This window comes from Anolis sagrei, chromosome 4 (assembly GCF_037176765.1).
Source record: "Anolis sagrei isolate rAnoSag1 chromosome 4, rAnoSag1.mat, whole genome shotgun sequence".
NCBI classification, from domain to species: Eukaryota; Metazoa; Chordata; class Lepidosauria; order Squamata; family Dactyloidae; genus Anolis; species Anolis sagrei.
The window spans coordinates 457352-478875 of NC_090024.1; the positions used below are offsets into that span (position 1 = coordinate 457352).

At 48.6% G+C, this 21524-nt stretch overlaps 2 pseudogenes; both read left to right on the plus strand.

Annotated features, from left to right (window-relative positions):
- Positions 1-10411, plus strand: part of LOC137096899 (zinc finger protein 208-like) — a 28732-nt pseudogene extending 18321 nt beyond the window's left edge.
- On the plus strand, positions 154-20596 carry LOC132775223 (zinc finger protein 135-like; annotated as a pseudogene).
- Positions 20597-21524: the final 928 nt, after the last annotated feature.

Genomic DNA, 21524 nt, shown 5'->3' on the forward strand with positions numbered 1-21524 from the left:
TCCAACATGCAAATGAGGAGCCCCTCGGCGTCCGCCAGCCATCCAGCCTCCCGGGAGGGCGGCCAATCGGGAGCGAGGGTGCTCCGCCGAGGCCCCGCCCACCCCGAGAGAGAGAGAGAAAGGGAAGGGTGACGTCATTCAGGCCCCGCCCCCTTCACCACGGGCGCCATTTTGGGATGAAGAGGAAGCGCCAAAGGCGGCAAAGAGAGAGAAGCTGAGGTGAGCCGAAAGAGGGAGGAGTGAGGGAGGAGTGAGGGAGGGTTTCCAAGGGGTGGAGTGTCCCTCCCTTCCCCCCCCCCCCCCCAATGTCCGACTCCCCGGGAGGGGCGCCCGCCTTGGCCTTGGGGCCGCTTCCCCTTTCAACATGCCTTCTCTTCTTCAGGCTAAACATACCTAGCAGCTCCTTAAGCCGCTCCTCATAGCGCGGCTTGATGGACAGTTTGGCGGCCGAGAAGGAGGAGCTCGGGCTCAGGCCCGAAGGAGGGAAGGGAGGCCCTCCTCCTCTCCTTGGGCCTCTCTGTCACGCCACGGGAGGGAGGGTCAGTCGTCAGGGCCCCCCTCTCCTCACGGGTTCCATCCTTCAAACAGGGGGAAGGCCGTGTTCCTGAAGGAAGGGAAGAACAAGCCCTATGAGGAGCGGCTTAAGGAGCTGCTGGGCATGTTGAGCCTGAAGAAGAGAACGCTGAGAGGAGGCATGATGAAGGCCATGTGTAAATATGTGAGAGGAAGCCACAGGGAAGAGGGAACAGATCAAGTGTGTGGAGAACAAGCCCTATGAGGAGCGGCTTAAGGAGCTGCTGGGCATGTTTAGCCTGAAGAAAAGAACGCTGAGAGGAGGCATGATGAAGGCCATGTGTAAATATGTGAGAGGAAGCCACAGGGAAGAGGGAACAGATCAAGTGTGTGGAGAACAAGCCCTATGAGGAGCGGCTTAAGGAGCTGCTGGGCATGTTTAGCCTGAAGAAGAGAACGCTGAGAGGAGGCATGATGAAGGCCATGTGTAAATATGTGAGAGGAAGCCACAGGGAAGAGGGAACAGATCAAGTGTGTGGAGAACAAGCCCTATGAGGAGCGGCTTAAGGAGCTGCTGGGCATGTTTAGCCTGAAGAAAAGAACGCTGAGAGGAGGCATGATGAAGGCCATGTGTAAATATGTGAGAGGAAGCCACAGGGAAGAGGGAACAGATCAAGTGTGTGGAGAACAAGCCCTATGAGGAGCGGCTTAAGGAGCTGCTGGGCATGTTTAGCCTGAAGAAGAGAACGCTGAGAGGAGGCATGATGAAGGCCATGTGTAAATATGTGAGAGGAAGCCACAGGGAGGAGGGAACAGATCAAGTGTGTGGAGAACAAGCCCTATGAGGAGCGGCTTAAGGAGCTGGGCATGTTTAGCCTGAAGAAGAGAAGGCTGAGAGGAGATATGATGAGGGCCATGTATAAATATGTGAGAGGAAGCCACAGGGAAGAGGGAACAGATCAAGGGTCTGGAGAACAAGCCCTATGAGGAGCGGCTTAAGGAGCTGGGCATGTTTAGCCTGAAGAAGAGAAGGTTGAGAGGGGATATGATAGCCATGTATACATATGTGAGAGGAAGACACGGGGAGGAGGGAGCAAGCTTGTTTTCTGCTTCCCTGGAGACTAGGACACAATGGAACAATGGCTTCAAACTACAAGAGAGGAGATTCCATCTGAACATAAGGAAGAACTTCCTGACTGTGAGAGCTGTTCAGCAGTGGAACTCTCTGCCTTCCCCGGAGGGAGTGTGCTGGAGGCTCCTTCTTTAGAAGCTTTTAAGCAGAGGCTGGATGGCCATCTGTCAGGGGTGATTTGAATGCAATATTCCTGCTTCTTGGCAGAATGGGGTTGGACTGGATGATGCCCAGAAGGTCTCTTCCAACTCTTCTAGGATTCTATGAAGGAGGCTTCCCTGGCCGGAGTCCATCATCCTGGGTGGCAGGGAGTGTCCCCCTGTGTGGCGGCCTGGCCATGCTCCAGGGGGGTGGGGGTGGCACTCTCTCCTGACCTTTCCCCCACACACAATTATTATTATTATTATCTTTATTTGTACCCCGCTAGCATCTCCCAAAGGACTCCATGCGGCTTACAAAGGCCAAGGCCTCAAAACACAACACAACAATACAAAACCTAAGGCAAATTAAAAACAATTAAAGCAATATTAAACAACAAGCAATAAACAATACACCAAAAGACAATGAAACTGGGCCGGGACAGAGTAATGGGTACAGGATTAAAAGTGCTGATGTGACAGGTGATACGTAAGGAGTATAGGGCAAGTGCAGTGTGCAGTGTGCGGCAATCTTAGTTCTAGTAAAGTGCTTCTGGGACTTGGTATTGGAGTTTTCCTATTCTGGGAAGGCACATCGGAACAGCCAGGTCTTCAAGTTCTTTCTAAAGACTGCCAATGCAGGGGCCTGTCTAAGATCTTTGAGGAGGGTGTTCCAGAGTCGGGGGGCCACCACAGAAAAGGCCCTGTCTCGTGTCCCCACCAAACGCGCTTGTGATGCAGGCGGGATCACGAGCAGGTCTAGGGAAGGAGGGCAAGAATAAAAGGAAGGGAAAGAAGGAGGATTTCGGGTGGATGAGAGAATGAGGAGGAGGAGGAGCAGAAATTGTTCCTCCGGAGAGAACTGTGAACCCAAACAAAGATGGATCGGGACCAAACTTGGGACGAATCCTCAATATGGCCAAAGGTGAATTTTGGGGGAAATTGACCTTGGATGTCCAGCTTGGATGTCCAGCTCAGCTGGAATCAAGGAGGAACGTGAACTGGGCTCACCCCTTCCTTTTTGCTTGATGTTCAGGCAGGCCTTCTTGTAGGTCAGGGCACGGTCCAGAGTGACTCCCAGGGATTTGGGTGCGTTGCAATGCTCCTGTGGGATTCCTTCCCAGGTGATCCTCAGAGCTCGGGATGCTTGTCTGTTCTTAAGGTGAAAGGCACATGTCTGTGTTTTAGATGGATTAGGGATCAGTTGGTTTTCCCTGTAATAGGCAGTAAGAGCACCTAGAGCTACGGAGAGCTTCTGTTCTACCATCTCAAAGCTCCCTGCTTGAGCGGTAATGGCACGATCATCAGCATAGATGAAGCTCTCTGTCCCTTCTGGCAGTGGCTGGTCATTTGTGTAGATGTTGAACATGGATGGAGCAAGCACGCTCCCCTGAGGCAGGCCGTTCTTCTGTTTCCGCCATCTGCTTCTCTGGCCCTGGGACTCAACAAAAAAGCTCCTGTTTTGTAGCAGGTTTCCTATGAGGCGGGTGAGGTGGTCGTCCTTTGTGATATACATTTTTCTCAGGAGGAGGCAGTGGTGGTTCACAGTATCATAAGCCGCTGACAGGTCTACGAAGACAGCTCCTGTGATCTGCTGCCTTTCAAAGCTATCTTCTATGTGCTGAGTCAGGTTCAACACTTGTGATGTGCAGCTTTGGCCTTTCCTGAAGCCAGCTTGCTGTGGGATCAGATATGGGTCTATATTTTCCATAATTCTATGCAAAATAAGTCTCTCCAGAACTTTGTAGAGGTGGCACAACAGGGAGATTGGTCTGTAGCTTTTTGGGTCATGACGGTCTTTGCCTGGCTTCAAGATGGCAATGACTCTTGCTTTCCTCCAGATTTTGGGGATCTGACAGGATGCAGTGCAGTTGTTCATCATCTCCAGCAGCCAGCGCCTTGCTTTGGGACCAAAGTTCTTGATTTGTTCCATCCATAGATCATCCAAGCCAGCTGCTTTGCCATTCTTACATTTATTGAGAGCCGTGTCCAATTCAGTAGATGTAAAGGGTTCATGAAGGTTGTTGTTCTCAATCTCTGGTTGCCTGGCTATTGGTTTCTTTCCTACTTTGGTGGCAAGGTTGGGTTTCCCGTTCTTCAAGAGTTGGTGTGCTGTCTGATCTGCCTTTATGTTGGCATGGGTCTTAGTTTGTGAGGGGTCATTGCTCAGCCGTCTTAGCAACCTCCACGCCTTCTGGCTGCTCCTGCCCATGTTGACCTCTGTGATCAACTTGATCCACTGTTCTTTCTTGGCTTCAGAGATGGAGGACACAATGCTCTGCGCTGCCTGAAGGGTTTGCTCACTGAATGGGTCTTTGTTGTGGAGCCTGTAATAGTTTTCCAACAAGGCAGCTGTTTCAGGAGTGATGCCCTGGAGGTAGTTGGTTCTGCAGCCTCTCGGTATTGAGGCCCATGAGCAGGTTTTCACAATTTCAATAAAATGCTCGTATTCCTCAGGGATTGGCGCGGCCGATGTGATCATGTCATCTAACCTGTCTGAGAATTTAGTCCAATCTGCCTTTCTGAAGTTGAATCTTTGTTTAAACCAAACTTCCTGAGGCCTTATAGTTGGGAACAGTTGGCATACTATTGGTCGGTGCTGTGTGTTTGGCGTTAGTGGTCCCGCTGATTTAGTGCATTGCTGTACGATGCTGTTGCTCAGAAATAAGACCTCGGTGCCATCTCCACTGTTGTAGGATGGTGGGAGCTTGCTATCATGGATGAGTGATAGTTTGTGCAGTTCAGACCAGGAGAGGACAGCCTCTCCATTTCTGTCCTCTTGGGCACAGCCTCATACGTGGCTATGGCTATTGAAGTCACCAATTACTACCGCCCTTTGGTGCCTGTCAAAGTTTTCGGGGGAGGAGAAGCAGAACTCTTCATTTGGGGGTGTGAAGGGGTTGTTAAACTGCTGCCAACAATTGTAAAGAAGACCGTTTTAATGCCACCGAATGCCACCAAATCTGCTTTGGTTAGACCACATCTGGAATATTGTGTCCAATTCTGGGCACCACAATTGAAGAGAGATATTGACAAGCTGGAATGTGTCCAGAGGAGGGCGACTAAAATGATCAAGGGTCTGGAGAACAAGCCCTATGAGGAGCGGCTTAGGGAACTGGGCATGTTTAGCCTGAAGAAGAGAAGGCTGAGAGGAGATATGATGAGGGCCATGTATAAATATGTGAGAGGAAGCCACAGGGAGGAGGAGGAGGGAGCAAGCTTCCTTTCTGCTTCCCTGGAGAGAAGGACGCAATGGAGCAATGGCTTCAAACTACAAGAGAGGAGATTCCATCTGAACATGAGGAAGAACTTCCTGACTGTGAGAGCCATTCAGCAGTGGAACTCTCTGCCCCGGAGGGAGTGTGGTGGAGGCTGCTTCTTTGGAAGCTTTTAAGCAGAGGCTGGATGGCCATCTGCCAGGGGTGCTTTGAATGCAATATTCCTGCTTCTTGGCAGAATGGGGTTGGACTGGATGATGGCCCAGGAGGTCTCTTCCAACTCTAGGATTCTAGGATTCTATGATTCTAAGGTGTGTGTGGTAAAACACCCACTGCCACCTAAACTGTGAGGGAAGCCGGGCAACGATCAATATCAGCCTAGGAGCTAATTTATAAAGGACTTGTTAATGACAGAAGGTTTTATTCAGTGGATAGCGTCGCGTTTACTGTCTCTGGCTGACTGCACTATTGCAGGCTGTTCAGCTTAGAAGAAACTGTATCAGGCAAGGCTTGAGGAGAACAGTAACAAGTTTATTTTAACAGCAGTATAACATGTTCAACTGTTTCTTCAAAAGAGGCACAAATCCTGATGGATACATTGGAAAGGTTTCATGAGTAATCTCAGGCACAGTCTTCAAGAAGTTTCTTTAAGCAGATGTAACCCTTCTGGACAACTGCCCTAATATAACAAATAAGCTGAAAGGCTTATTTTCACAGAATTCCCTATAGCACACTGGCTACAGACACATTCCCTGAATCTCCGCCCTGAGACCCAGTCCTCTCAGCAGCTCACTAGCGTACTGACTAATTCTCTGTTTCTCCCACTAGAGAAATCAGTCCCTTCCTGTAGCTCACCGGCTTACAACTGGCTTTTTAAAACAGCTGCCTCCTGAAGAGGCAGTTGGCTCCGCCCCTGTTGCTATGGCAACTCAGCTAACACCAAGCCACCCTCTCCCACAAAACATAATCTCCCATACTCACCATCCCTAAACTACTATCCAAACTACACCTAACCAAAGAAATAAAAGTTACACATCGTCACAGGGGGCTTATACACAGAGGTGATTGTGATGTTATTGAGCTCTACTGTTATAACCTCTATATTGTTTTCTTCAGTGCTGTGGGCACTGCTGGCTTGGAGACCTGGTTTGACAAAGACGGCGCTTCCATACTGCGCATGTGGTCTTTCCGCTACTAGGATCATTCCTGGAACTTTGGGTCGTATCTGTCTTTCATCCCTGTGTGTTTCTTGGACACACAGCACATCGCATTTCTTATCTCGGCACAGTTCATAGAGCAGTTGTTCTTTGGCAGCTGACATGCCTTCGATGTAGATTGAGATTATTGTCATGGTTGGTCCTGAAAAGGTCCATTGGTTGTTTTGCTTGCTTGTTTGTATGCTGAAAGTCGCTCCTGATAGCTTCTGGAGCGAGGGAATCAGCCGTCTAGGAAGACGTTGCCCAGGGGACGCCCAGATGTCTTACAATTCTGCCAGGAGACTTCTCTCATGGCCCCTCACATTTCTGTTCATCCTAATAAAATAAATATGATGTTCCAGAATTAGGATTTCCTCATTTTTCCTTTTCCCGTTCCTTTTTGTCTTCCTCCATTCCTCTCTTCTTCTGAATTCATTCTTTTCTTTTTAAAGAACCATTGATTCCCACGGCTGGTCTCTGGATATGTGGGTGAGGCCCCAGTGTCGGCCTTTCTTGGTGTTTCCATTCTCAACCTGACCCATGAAGGGGAAGTGGGAAATCTTGGAGGTAGAGGAGGTCTCTGGCTTCCATCCTTGATCTTTCTCTTCTTTCTTCACCAGGGAAGGGAGGACTCTTTGGAGCGACCTCTTGGATGCAGTAAGGAAACCAATAATACAGGGAGAAGAAATCCTCTCGAGGTGATGATCTTGCTGAATTCTTGACTTCACTTACAGATAACAAAGAAGTAAAGAAGAGTCAAGTCTCTGTATTGGAATTCAACACCCGTTTCATTCTTGACATGGAGGAGAAAGCATCTAAATACCCGGAGTGTGGTCAGAGCTTCACTCAGAGGCATGATCTGCAGCAACATGTAAAGACTCACACTGGGGAGAAACCCTATTCCTGCCTGGAGTGTGGACAGAGCTTTGCTCATAATTCAAGTCTACGTATACATCAAAGGAGTCACACTGGAGAAAAACCCTGTACATGCATGGAGTGTGGAAAGACCTTTGCTTATAGTTCAGGTCTACGTTACCATCTAAGGACTCACACTGGGGAGAAACCCTATAAATGCCTGGAGTGTGGTCAGAGCTTTGCTCATAGTTCACATCTACATAGACATCAAAGGACTCACACTGGGGAGAAACCCTATACGTGCCTGGAGTGTGGACAGAGCTTTGCTCATAATTCAAGTCTACGTACACATCAAAGGATTCACACTGGGGAAAAACCCTATAAATGCCAGGAATGTGGACAGAGCTTTGCTCAGAATTCAGGTCTACGTGCACATGAAAGGAAACACACAGGGGAGAAACCCTATAAATGCCAGGAATGTGGACAGAGCTTCACTTGGAGTTCAAATCTACATGCACATCAAAGGATTCACACTGGGGAGAAACTGTATAAATGCCTGGAATGTGGACAGAGCTTTGCTCAGATTTCAGGTCTACATGCACATGAAAGGACACATACTAGGGAGAAACCTTATAAATGCCTGGACTGTGGACAGAGCTTTGCTGATAGTTCATATCTACGTAGGCATCAAATGACTCACACTGGGCAGAAACCCTATAATTGCCAGGAATGTGGACAGAGCTTTGCTCAGATTTCAGGTCTACGTGCACATGAAAGGAAACACACTGGGGAGAAACCCTATAAATGCATGGAATGTGGACATAGCTTTGCTCATAATTCAAGTCTGCGTTCACATGAAGGGACACACACTGGGGAGAAACCCTATAAATGCCTGGAATGTGGACGGAGCTTCACTTGGAGTTCAAATCTACATGCACATCAAAGGATTCACACTGGGGAGAAACCCTATAATTGCCAGGAATGTGGTCAGAGCTTCACTCAGAGTTCAAATCTACGTACACATCAAAGGATTCACACTGGGGAGAAACCCTATAAATGCCTGGAATGTGGACAGAATTTTGCTGATAATTCACATCTACGTAGGCATCAAATGACTCACACCGGGCAGAAACCCTATAATTGCCAGGAATGTGGTCAGAGCTTCACTCAGAGTTCAAATCTATGTACACATCAAAGGATTCACACTGGGGAGAAACCCTATAAATGCCAGGAATGTGATCGGAACTTTGCTTGTAATTTAGGTCTACGTTCACATGAAAGGACACACACTGGGGAGAAACCTTATAAATGCCAGGAATGTGGACAAAGCTTTGCTCATAGTTCAGGTCTACGTAAACATGAAAGGAAACACACTGGGGAGAAACCCTATAAATGACTGGAATGTGGACAGAGCTTCACTCATAGTTCAGGTCTCCGTTCACATCAAAGGAGTCACACTGGAGAAAAACCCTGTCCATGCACGGAGTGTGGAAAGACCTTTACTTATAGTTCAGGTCTACGTTCCCATCTAAGGACTCGCATGGATTTATTTATCGTGTCATCAGCAACCATTGTATTGCAATTCTAACAGAGCAAAACAAACACACAGATTAAAAAGAAAGGAAAAAAAAAAACACAGATTTTGCAAATTTGGTATTTGGTTAAATGTCCTTTGACCAGTAGCTGGCCACTTGGAGTGCCTCTGGGGTTGCCGCAAGAAGGTCCTCCATTGTGCATCATGTGGAGGCAGGGCTCAGGGTGCATTGCAGCAGGTGGTCTCTGGTTTGTTCTTCTCTGCACTCGCATGCCGAGGATTCCACCCTGTAGCCCCATTTCTTGAGGTTGGCTCTGCATCTCGTGGGGCCAGAGCACAGTCTGTTCAGCGCCTTCCAAGTCGCCCAGTCTTCTGAGTGTCCAACGGGGAGTCTCTCATCTGGTATCACCCATGAATTGAGGTGCTGGGTTTGTGCCTGCCACTTTTGGACTCTCGCTTGCTGACTCACATGGATGAGAAACCATGTATAGACATAGCATAAAGTCATAGAATCATAGAATAATTGACTTGGAAGAGATGACATGGGACATCCAGTCTTGCGATGATTTTATAAGCTTCATGTGCTTTTATGAATTTGACCAATTTTTAAAAATATTAATGATGTTCAATGTATTGTCGAAGGCTTTCATGGCTGGAATCACTCAGTTCTTGTGGGTTTTTTCAGGCTACATGGCCATGTTCTAGAGGCATTCTCTCCTGACGTTTCGCCTGTATCTATGGCAAGCATCCTCAGAGGTGGTGAGGTCTGCTGGAAATGGGAAAAAAGGGGTTTATATATCTGTGGAATGACCAGGGTGAGACAAAGGGCTTTTGTAAGTTGGGCTGGGTGTGAATCTTTCCACTGACCACCTTGATTAGCCTGGAGCCCCAGGTCTCAGCGGTGACCAGGGGAGCATTTGCACAGCTCAGGCTCGTGCGCCAGCTGCACCCGTACCTTGGGAAGTCTGACTTGGCCACGGTAGTCCACGCTCTTGTCACATCCCGCCTAGACTACTGCAACGCTCTCTACGTGGGGCTGCCCTTGAAGACGGCCCGGAAACTGCAACTAGTCCAACGCACGGCAGCCATGTTACTAACAGGAGCGGGACGCAGGGAGCACACAACCCCCCTGTTGCACCAGCTCCACTGGCTGCCGATTTGCTACTGGGCCCAATTCAAGGTGTTGGTATTTAGGGCCTATAAAGCCCTAAACGGTTCCGGCCCAAGATACCTATCTGACCGCATCTCGGCCTATGAACCCACCCGGACTTTGAGATCTTCCGGGGAGGCCCTGCTCTCGATCCCACCAGCCTCTCAAGCACGGTTGGCGGGGACGAGAGATAGGGCCTTCTCGGTGGTGGCTCCTCGGCTGTGGAACGCCCTTCCTGTAGAGGTTAGGCTGGCACCATCTCTCATGACATTCCGTAGAAAGTTGAAGACCTGGATGTTTGTGCAGGCGTTTGAGTAATTCAGTGCAATTTTGGTAATTTGAACATAGGAACGGAACAATGGACGATGAATTTGGATCACGTTTGGATGATGAGGCGATCGGGGGATGGGATTTGTGATAACTGTGTATTGATGATTGTTTATTAGCTATTAATGGAACTGTGTAATTTAACTGTTTTGTATATTGACTGTGGCTGTTTTTATTGTCTTTGCTGTTTGGAAACCGCTGTGAGTCGCCCTCGGGCTTGAGATACAGCGGTATACAAGAATAGTAAGTAAATAAATAAATAAATAAATAGATTAGCATACAATGGGCTGACTGTGCCTGGAGCAAACTCTTCTTGAAAGGTGATTAGCTGTCCCTGCCCGTTTTTCTCTCTGCTGTTTTTGCTGTTGCAATTTTAGAGTTTTTTAATACTGGGAGCCAGATTGTGTTCATTTTCATGGTCTCTTCCTTTCTGAATTCCCCACCTGCTTCTTGTTGTGGATTTCAATGGCTTCTCTGTGTAGCCTGACATGGTGGTTGTGAGAGTGGTCCAGCAGCACTTCTGTGTTCTCTAATAATCTGCTCCGTCCAGGCTGGTTCCTCAGGTGCTCTGCTCTGGCTGACTTCTCTGGTTGGAAAAGGCCCCAAGCCAGGCCTGGCTCTCAAGGAGGGCGGCAAGGGGATGGATCCCACGAGAGAGGCAGGAAGAGAGGCATGGCGGATCATCACCATAGCAACCTCAGGGGCGGGGGGGCGGGGGGAGGGGGAGGGACTTCCTTCCGGCCTCCAATGCGGCTCAGCCAATGGGGAGAGGCTTGCGAGGAGGAGGACACGCCCACACTCCCCAAAGGAGAGGGAGGGGGGAGAGCGGGAGGGAGCAAAGGCAGGCCGAGGCCCCGCCCCCTCCCGGCCTCCCTTCCTCCCATTGGCACATGCAAATGAGCTCCGAAGGAGGGAGGGAGACGGGTGACCAATCAGGAGCGAGGCCTCTGCTTCTTCTCCGAAGGGGTGGGTGACGTCACCTGGGCCCCGCCCCCTTGGCAGCCGGCGCCATTTTGAGAGGGAAAGCAGGAAGGAAGGAAGGAAGGAGGTGAGTCTTCTTCTCTGAGGGGTGGAGTGTCCCCTCGGGCGCCAGTGGGGGCCTGGGTTGCCCTCGCGTCCTCACCACGCGGGGAAGGAAGGCTGCCTTGCGGGGAGGGAGGGAGGAGGGAGGCCTCCGTGGGGACCCCTCTTCCAGAAGCACGCCCTCCTGACATTTCGCCCACGCCCTTGACTGGAAGGCCTCCTCAGAGGGAGGGAGGGAGGGCGGGCGGGGGTCTCTTGGAAACTGGGGGAATGTGTGTGTATTTCTATGTCTCTATGGGGGATGACGCCCAGGGTGAGAGAAAGAGCTCTTGCCTGCCAGAGGAAGGGGTGAGTGTCGCCATTGGACACCTGAACTGCCACTGAAACGCCTCCTCGCAGCTTCAAGCACCAGCTGCTTCCTGCCTGCGTTGGGAGAGTCTAGCTGGCCCTGATGGTTTCCAGAGCGGGGCATGTGGGGCCTGCAGAAGAGAAGGCGGAGGGAGAGGAGACGGGGAGGGGCAGGGGTTACACGGGGAGGGGGGGGAGGGGAGACCAGGCGTGTGTCCCCTCCCCTGGAAAGAGGCCAGGACACAAGGGAACCGTGGCTTCCAAGGACAGGAAGGGAAGTTTGGTGGGGACGCGAGACAGGGCCGTTTCTGTGGTGGCCCCCTGACTCTGGAACACACTCCCCAAAGATCTTAGACAGGCCCCTCCGTTGGCAGTCTTCAGAAAGAACTTGAAGACCTGGCTGTTCCGATGTGCCTTCCCCGAATAGGAATCTCCATTACCAAGTCCCAGAAGCACTTTAGTAGAACCAAGATTGCTGCACACTGCCCTTGCCCTAGAATCCCTACATATCACCTGTCACATCAGCACTTTTAATCCTGTACCCATCACTCTGTCCCGGCCCAGTTTCATTGTGTCTTGGCGTATTGCTTGTTTAATATTGCTTCCCGCGAGGCGTCCCAAAACCTACACACACAGATAGATACTTGCCTAAAAACTCCAACTCTCACCCAAGTTTTGTCTTCTTTGGTTGGTGGCCACTTTTTAGTCCTGTTGATGTTTGCTTCTCTTAACTTTCAGCATCTTTTCAAAAACCTGATGTCCTGACTTCTGCTTGTTGTTGAACTGTGATCAGTGAGAATGGGGTAAATAGAGCCTGAAATTCTACGAGGACCTCTCTTCTTTTCATTTCTGAATCTAAACAAGCCCCTTGTGTCCCTGGGTGGAGATGCTGAGCGCCTTCTCCACTTGCTTCCAGCCTGTTCTGCTTCTGACCGTTGTGTCCGAAGAGCGTCTTGAGATCCCTCCCTCCCTCCCTCCCTCCCTCCCTTCCTTCCTTCCTTTCTTCCACCTCTTCCCATCAATCATCTTCTCCTCGTGTGCGATATCCTGCAGGAAAGCTAGAACCAAGAGCCATTCATGTGCTCCGCCCTCCTCCCCGTTTTCCTTCACCCATTTGCAAAGGATAACTTGCGTTGCCTGGCTTGCCCTTTCCGCATTCTTTCTTCCACTTTGAGATCGGAATGAACTCTGCAATTTTCTCTTTTTAATGCCAGTTCTTTATGTCCACCATTTATAATACAGATAAGGAAATAAAACTTTATTTTTAACCCGCCCTCTCTCTCTGAAGGGACTGGGGGGGGGGGGCTTCCAAAAGCGAAAATGGCAAACATTCCGGCCCCACTTACCTCTCCGAACGCATCTCCACCTATGAACCGACACGGACATTAAGATCGTCCGGGGAGGCCCTGCTCTCGGTTCCGCCTGCGTCATAGGCACGGTTGGCGGGGACGAGAGACAGGACCTTCTCGGTGGTGGCCCCTCGGCTATGGAACGCCCTGCCCATTGACATCAGACAGGCCCCTTCGCTACTGGCATTTCGGAAGAAGCTTAAAACCTGGCTCTTTGAGCAAGCGTTTGGCTAATCAGCGCAATTAAACATAGGATGACGGTAAACTGAACATAGGAACGGCTCAAAGATTATGAGACTGGATTTCATTTGTGATCGAGGCATTATGTATGATTGTTGTGTGTTTGCTTCTGTGTATGATGTGTTTTAACTGTTATTGCTATGTTAATTAATATTGTGTAAACCGCATTGAGTCACCTAATTTAGGTTGAGAAACGCGGTATAGAAATAAAGCAAATAAATAAATAATAAATAAATAACAAAATAAAACATGCCAACATATAGGTTGTTGTATTGTCGAAGGCTTCCATGGCCAGAATCACTGGGTTGTTGTGGGGTTTTTTGGGCTATATGGCCACGGTCTAGCGCAGGGGTCCTCCAACTTTTTGAACAGGGGTCAGTTCACTGTCCCTCCGACTGTTGGGGGGCCGGACTATAGTTTACACGGGAATATTGTGAAACATTGATTTCTAATTACAAATAAATGAAACGTTGACTTCAAGCATGTCGTAGCATGGGTAACAGGCTTACTATAACAGCAGGAACCCATGAATCTGCTTCACGGATCAGCCTATCGGCCAAGCTCCCATAACCTCTTGTCATCATAGTTTGTGGCAGCCACACAAAGTTTCTGGAGGAGAACTTGTCAGGAGTCAATTTCTGACGGCATGAAGACATCACAAATTCCCTCCGTGACATCCTGACTGAATCATCCTGGCTGCCTCAGTTTTCTCTCTGTGACATTTTGAAGCCGGCAGACGGTGTTGGAAACCTTGTATTGGAACTTGTGAAGCAACAAGCTCTAATAAGGACACTGAGAAGAGGGAGGAAATGGGCAGGAATGGTGTATAAAAGGAAGTGGGGGTGGGGAAAAGTCAGCAGTGTCTGTCTTTGCTGCAGAGATACAAGCTATATATTCATTTCCAAGCAAAACCGGCTTGTGAGTGATCATTTAATACTGCTCCATACAACCCACAGTCTTACAGAACGACTACTTTCAAAATAAGGGCCACACAATTAAAAAGAAAAGAACACTTCCAAACCAGGAACAGATTTCTGTCCTACAATGTTATCATTATCTTTATTTACACACCACTTTTTGCCTTCACAAGGAGACTGTGGGCCCTTCCAGACAGGCCCTATATCCCAGGATCTGATCCCAGGTTTTCTGCTTTAAACTGGATTATATGAGTCTGCACTGCCAGATAATCTGGGATAAACAGAAAACCTAGGATCAGATTGTGGGATATAGGGCCTGCCTGAGAGGACCCTTCCAAACAGCCATATAACCCAGAATTATCAAGGCAGATAATTCACCATATTATCAGAGTCCACACTGCCATATAAGCCAGTCAAGTGTGGATTGTATACAGCGGTGTGGAAGGGGCAAAGCAGCTTACTTTTCAATACCATTTCAAATCTACAAATATATGAAACACTACAGTAGAACTAAATAGCATTGCTATTCATTAAAGCAGGAGGGGTTTGGGGAAAAGAGACCCTGACATTTGGGAATTGCAGTTCCGAGGATTTATAGTTCACCGGCCATCAAAGAGCATTCTGAGCTCCTCCAAAAATGGAACTGAACCACTCTTGGCATTCAGAAGTCCCATGACCAACAGAACATACTGGAGGGGTTTGAGGGAGGATCTACAACAGATTATGGGATTTGCAGTACCTGCAGTACCTCTACGTCCCACCTCGGAGTTTGAGGTCTTCTGGGGAGGCCCTGCTCTCGACCCCACCTCTATCACAAGTGAGATTGGTGGTGAGGAGGAGCAGGGCCTTCTTGGCAGTGGCCCCCCCACCTGTGGAATTCACTCCCCGGGGAAATCAGGTCATCGATATCCCTCCTCTCCTTCAGAAGGAAATTAAAAACATGGTTGTGGGACTAGGCTTTCGGGCAATCTGGCAATGAGACAAGGACAACGATGACTAGACAATATGGAATGAATTTGTGGGCTCTGAGATGGTGAACGCTGAGTACGGACTGGTTTTATTGATTTTGTTGTATAAGTGACTGATTAATTGTTAGAATTGCGATATACTTGTTTATGTTGGCATCGAATTGTGCCTTTTGTAAGCCGCCCTGAGTCCCCCCGTCGGGGGTTGAGAAGGGCGGGGCAGAAGTGCGTGAAATAGATAGATAAATCCAATGGCTTCCGCTCTGTCATCACAACCACAGGGCTCTCTCTCTCCCACTGCCCGGAGGCAGGCAGGCAGGCAGGGCGGGCTGCTGGGAGAAGCCTCTTGGCTGTCCCGTAGAGGAGTGCTGGCACAGCCCCCAGGAGAGGCCCACCCTCGCCAGGGCATCAGAGCCACTGGGCTGCCCCTCGAGGCAGGCATCGACCTCCCCCCCCCCCCCCCCCGACCCCCCGTGTGCTTACACTTGTGTTGGCTCTCTTCCCCCGCTCTCTATGGCAAGCATCCTCAGAGGTAGTGAGGTCTGTTGGAACTAGGAAAAGGGGTTTATACATCTGTGGAATAATGACCTGGGTGGGGCAAAGGACTCTTCTCTGTTGGAGCTAGGCGTGAATGTTTCAACTGACCACCTTGATTAGCTTTTGATGGCCTGACAGTTGTTTGGTGTGGCTTGTTACAGCCTGGGGCAAATCAGCCATAGCAGCGTACCTGATGGAGCAACCTGGACACAGCATATTATTTGAGAAGACAGAAATGCTGTGTCCACTCTCACAACCACCATGTCAGGCTACACAGAGAAGCCACTGAAATCCACAAGAAGCATGTGGACAATCTCAACAGAAAGGAGGAAACCATCAAAATGCACAAAATCTGGCTCCCAGTATTAAAAAAACTCTAAGAATACAACAGCAAAACAACAGAGAGGAAACAATCAGGAACATCTAATCACCTCGCAATGAAAGATTGCCCCAGGCACCAACAAGCCACACCAAACAACTGCCAGGCCGTCGAATGCGAAACAAGGTGGTCAGCTGCAACATTCACACCTAACTGGATTAGGGTCTTGGTCAGCTGCAGATTCCTTTAGGAAAAGACAGAAAATGTGGTGGCAGCAGGCATCTAATTTGGGGTATTGTCGATGGCTTTCAGGGCTGGAATCACTGGGATCTTGTAGGTTTTTTGGGTTGTATGGCCATGTTCTAGAAGCATTCTCTCCTGATGTTTTGCCTGCATCTCTGGCAGGCATCCTCAGAGGTTGTGAGGTTTGTTGGAAACTGGAAAATTGGGTTTATATATCTGTGGAAGATCCAAGGTGAGAGAAAGAACTCTTGTCTGTTGGAGCCCGGTGGGAATGTTACAGTTGGCCACCTTGATTTATCAAACCTCTCAACCTCTGAGGAAGCCTGCCACAGATGCAGGCGAAACGTCAGGAGAAAATGCTTCTAGAACATGGCCATACTACCTGAAATACCTACAACACCCCATCTAATTTGGGATGCTCAGAAAGCAGACCTGGGACTCCTGATGGGAAGGGAGGCAGCACAGCCATCTTGGTGTCCCTTCTGAGCATTGAGCCCATTCCTGGTCATTCAGGGACACGCGTGATCCAGCGAACGGTGCCCTTGAGTCTTGCCAAGGACCGCTCCTTTCTCCCGGCCTGCCTGCCTTCCATTCCTTTTCCACATTTCTCTTCATCCCAATAAAATCAATATGATGCTCCAGAATTAGGATTTCCCCATTTTTCCTTCTCCCGTTCATTTTTCTCTTCCTCCATCCCTCTCTTCTTCTGAATCCATTCCCTTCTTTTCAAAGAACCATTCATTCCCACGGCTGGTCTCTGGATATGTGCTTGAGGCCCCAGCGTCTGCATTTCTTGGTATTCCCATTCTCAACGTGACCCATGAAGGGGAAGGGGGAAATCTTGGAGGTAGAGAAGGTCTCTGGCTTCCATCCTTGATCTTTCTCTTCTTTCTTCACCAGGGAAGTGAGGACTCTTTGGAGCGACCTCTTGGATGCAGTAAGGAAACCAATAATACAGAAATCCTTTCGAGGCGATGATCTTGCTGAATTCTTGACTTCACTTACAGATAACAAAGGAATAAAGAAGAGTCAAGTCTCTGTATTGGAATTCAACACCCGTATCATTCTTGACATGGAGGAGAAAGCATCTAAATGCCTGGAGTGTGGAAAGAGCTTCACTCGGAGGCATCATCTGCAGCGACATGTAAAGACTCACACTGGGGAGAAACCCTATTCCTGCCTGGAGTGTGGACAGAGCTTTACTCATAGTTCAAGTCTACGTAAACATCAAAGGACTCACACTGGAGAAAAACCCTATACATGCATGGAGTGTGGAAAGACCTTTGCTTATAGTTCAGGTCTACGTTACCATCTAAGGACTCACACTGGGGAGAAACCCTATAAATGCCTGGAATGTGGTCAGAGCTTCACTCAGAGTTCAGGTCTACATGCACATGAAAGAACACACACAGGGGAGAAACCCTATACATGCCTGGAGTGTGGAAAGAGCTTCACTCGGAGGGATAGTCTGCAGCAACATGTAAAGACTCACACTGGGGAGAAACCCTATAAATGCCTGGAATGTGGACAGAGCTTCACTGTGAGTAGCCATCTACATAGACATCAAAGGACTCACACTGGGGAGAAACCCTATAAATGCCTGGAATGTGGACAGAGCTTCACTCATAGTTCGGGTCTACGTAAACATCAAGCGTCTCACACTGGGGAGAAACCTTATCAATGCCTGGAATGTGGACAGAGCTTCACTGATAGTTCAGGTCTTCGTTCACATCAAAGGAGTCACACTGGAGAAAAACCCTATACATGCATGGAGTGTGGAAAGACCTTTGCTTACAGTTCAGGTCTACGTTACCATCTAAGGACTCACACTGGAGAAAATCCCTATACATGCATGGAGTGTGGAAAGACCTCTGTTAAAAGTTCAGATCTACGTAAACATGAAAGGACCCACACTGGGGAGAAACCTTATAAATGCCTGGAATGTGGTCAGAGCTTCACTCAGAGTTCACATTTACATTCACATCAAAGGACTCACACTGGGGAGAAACCCTATAAATGCCAGGAATGTGGACAGAGCTTCAATCATAGTTCAGGTCTTCGTTCACATCAAAGGAGTCACACTGGGGAGAAACCCTTTACATGCCTGGAATGTGGTCGGAGCTTCACTACGAGTTCAAATCTACATGCACACGAAAGGACACACACTGGGGAGAAACCCTATACATGCCTGGAATGTGGACAGAGCTTCACTCAGAGTTCTCATCTACGTACACATCAAAGGACTCACACTGGAGAAAAACCCTATACATGCCTGGAGTGTGGAAAGACCTCTGCTAAAAGTTCAGATCTACGTAAACATGAAAGGACCCACACTGGGGAGAAACCTTATTAATGCCTGGAATGTGGACAGAGCTTCACTCAGAGTTCACATCTACATTCACATCAAAGGACTCACACTGGGGAGAAACCCTAATCATGCATGGAGTGTGAAAAGACCTTTGCTTATAGTTCAGGTCTACGTTCCCATCTAAGGACTCACATGGGGGAGAAACCATGTATAGACATAGCATAAAATCATAGAATGATAGAATAATAGAGTTGGAAGAGATGACATGGGACATCCGATCCTGCGATGATTTTATAAGCTTCATGAGCTTTTATGGATTTGACCAATTTTTAAAAATATTAATGATGTTCAATACTGTTTTAATATTTGTATATTTTAAGTTGTATTGCGACGCTTTTGATTTGTGGGCCGCTTTGAGTGTCCGAATGGAGAGAAAAAGTGGGAAATAAATAAAGAAATATAATAACGAGAACCCCCCGCCATGCAGGAAAAGCACAATCCAAGTATCCCTGAGAGATGGCACGTGGAAAGAGCATCCCTGAGAGCTGACGTCTACATAGACATAGACTTCCCATTGGAGGGAACTGTGGTCATTGATCCCAGAGAGACTCTAAGGCAGAGCTTTCCAAACTTTTCATGTTGGTGTCACGTTTTAGACACGCATCCTTTCGTGACACTGTAATTCAGTTTATGTAGCCAGACAGAGGTTAAACCAACTCCATATAAGATTTTCAATACATATAATAATATATACAGGTAGGTTTCGTATAATCTTTCTGTATAAATAATCCTTGTGTCGTTTCCTCTCTAACTGCTCCGTGTATTTCATCGCAAACATTGTTACCAATACATTTTATTTCCTTACTTTTATCAACTTATTCATTTTAGTGGTAATTACTGCAGTTAAATCAATAAATTGGACAGATAAACGTGTTATAACAGTACTTAGACTTGAACGCCCCCACAGTCCACTTCTGTCGTGATTCTCTGAGGGGAGGAGAATGACCAGGGACACAATCAGCCCGGTGGGAAGTTCTCAGAATTAGACCCAGGTCTGTTTGTTCATTGGTTCATGTACTTTGTGTGTCCGTACAGGAGTGTTTGAGTGGCGTGTGCTTTTTCTGATTTATTTTTGTAGTTGTGGCAGCCCCTCAATGAACTGTATGGTTTTTGTGCTGGTACAACTGTACCAGGAGCTCCAATTTTGTTTGCTTTGCATTTAATGTTTCTTGCAGTCCTAAGTTTCAGGGACTCTGCAGATAGGTGGCTTGTTTTGGCTGCAATCATAGGGCAAGCCACCTGTTAATTATAGTTAGGTTCCCTGGTCCCGCCCCTTTTTGAGTTTTAGTGGGAACAGGAGCCATTTTGAGTTCTCACAGAGAAGCCTTTCGCACAGGACATAAAACGAAGTAGCTCCTGTAGAAAGCTTTGTCTTCCATGGCTTGGCCGGGGAGATATTCAGCCTACAGCTTGGCTGAGGGACTTTGGCCGGCCATCACAGCAACCTGAACTCCTCCTTTCTCCCTGGAGGTCTACAAAGCTCTGTTGGGGCAAGGGTCTCTCGCGGAAGCCAGACGCAGTTGGTACCGGGTGCAGGGACTCCACGCCAACAGAGGCAAGTACAGACTGCCCAGATTAGAAGTTAGGATTTCCCCATTAGTTGATTACAGTTAAGAAGATAGTGCCTGTTCCCAGTGAACAAGATTGAGAGAGAGCCAATAGACAGTTAAGAAAGCTTGACAGTACCTGTTTGTTTTCATCAATAAAGAACTTTCCTTTAAGCATTCTAAAGACTCTGTTTGGGGGAATCTAAGGGCCTTTAATCTGAGGCAGCCCCGGCGTCCCGTTGGGCACACAGAATTTATGTCCTGTCTACAGTCATGTGCACAGGCCCAGCGTGCGACAGCGCAGTTTTAGCATTGTGTATTGTAAACGTACTATGTTTCGCATGAAAGGCACGTTTACGAAAAGGGGATTCGGAAGGGTGAAACCTCCCACTGGAAAGGCAGGTGGAGCTGGGGTCCAAGGCATCCTCTAAGGCAGTGGTTCTCAACCTGTGGATCCTCAGAAGTTTGGGCCTTCAACTCCCAGGACTCCTAACAGCTGGTAAACAGGCTGGGATTTCTGGGTGTTGTAGGCCAAAACCCCTGGGGAGAGACCCACAGGGTGAGAACCACGGCTCTAAGGTCCTTCTCAGTACCATTTTCCAACCTATTGTGTTAGTCGCATCGCTCTGGGTTTGATTTTTATGCTTCCGTTCTTAAATATATATTGTCTTTACATCATCTACTGCTTTTTTTCGGATATGACGCTAGTTTTAATTACCGCACATCTGAATCCCACATTTGGAGACAGCTGTCCCTCTGTGTTTGCAGGTGTCGTTTTCATGAATGATGATGATGATGATGATGATGATGATGATTTTATTTGGTTCCTGCCTCTCCTCGTGGCTGAAGTCATCTAAAACATCCTTTAAAATATCCACATTAAAGCACATCTCAATGAAATTCATATTCAAATACATAGAACAAAGATTAAAACACAAGGCGCCGTTTTTCGAATTCCTGGCTGAAACTGACTGGGTGTGACTGGAGTGTTGGTGTCTTGAGATAAATCACCTTCCTCATCTCAGTCTCCTTCGACCTCTCAAGCGTCTTCCTGAAGGCACAAAGGGAGGAAACACACCGGACTCCTTAAATCCACTTCTAAGCCGGAGCGGCTCTTCTCTTTATTGCAATATTTACACGATATACGTGAGCACTGTAAATCATGTCTGCTTGGATCAGGACACTCCGCCAGAACTGCATTCCAGCCTTATCAGGTCTTCTTCATCCAGCTTCCACAGGAAATGTCCACATCAGGGGTCCTCACACTACGGCCCACGGGCAACATGCGGCCCACTGAGGGCATTTATCCGACCCACCAAGGAAGAGGCCTCCCTCTCAGTGCCCATTGGGCCACACTGTTCAGCCTCCATCGCCTGACTCGCGTCTCCTGGCAAGCCTGACAAGCGGGAGGCTGCACCACATGGCCCGCTTAGTGCGAAGCCCCTTGCCTGGATTGCGCCACCCGTTGAGCCTGGTAAGCAGGTGAGGGAAGCTACCAGGTGAGGGAAGCCAGGTGAGGGAAGCTGCCCAGCGCGGCCTGCCCTGGCCTTGCGTGAAGCCACTCGCCACTCGCCAGGCCTGACGGGCAGCGCAAGCCAGGCAAGGG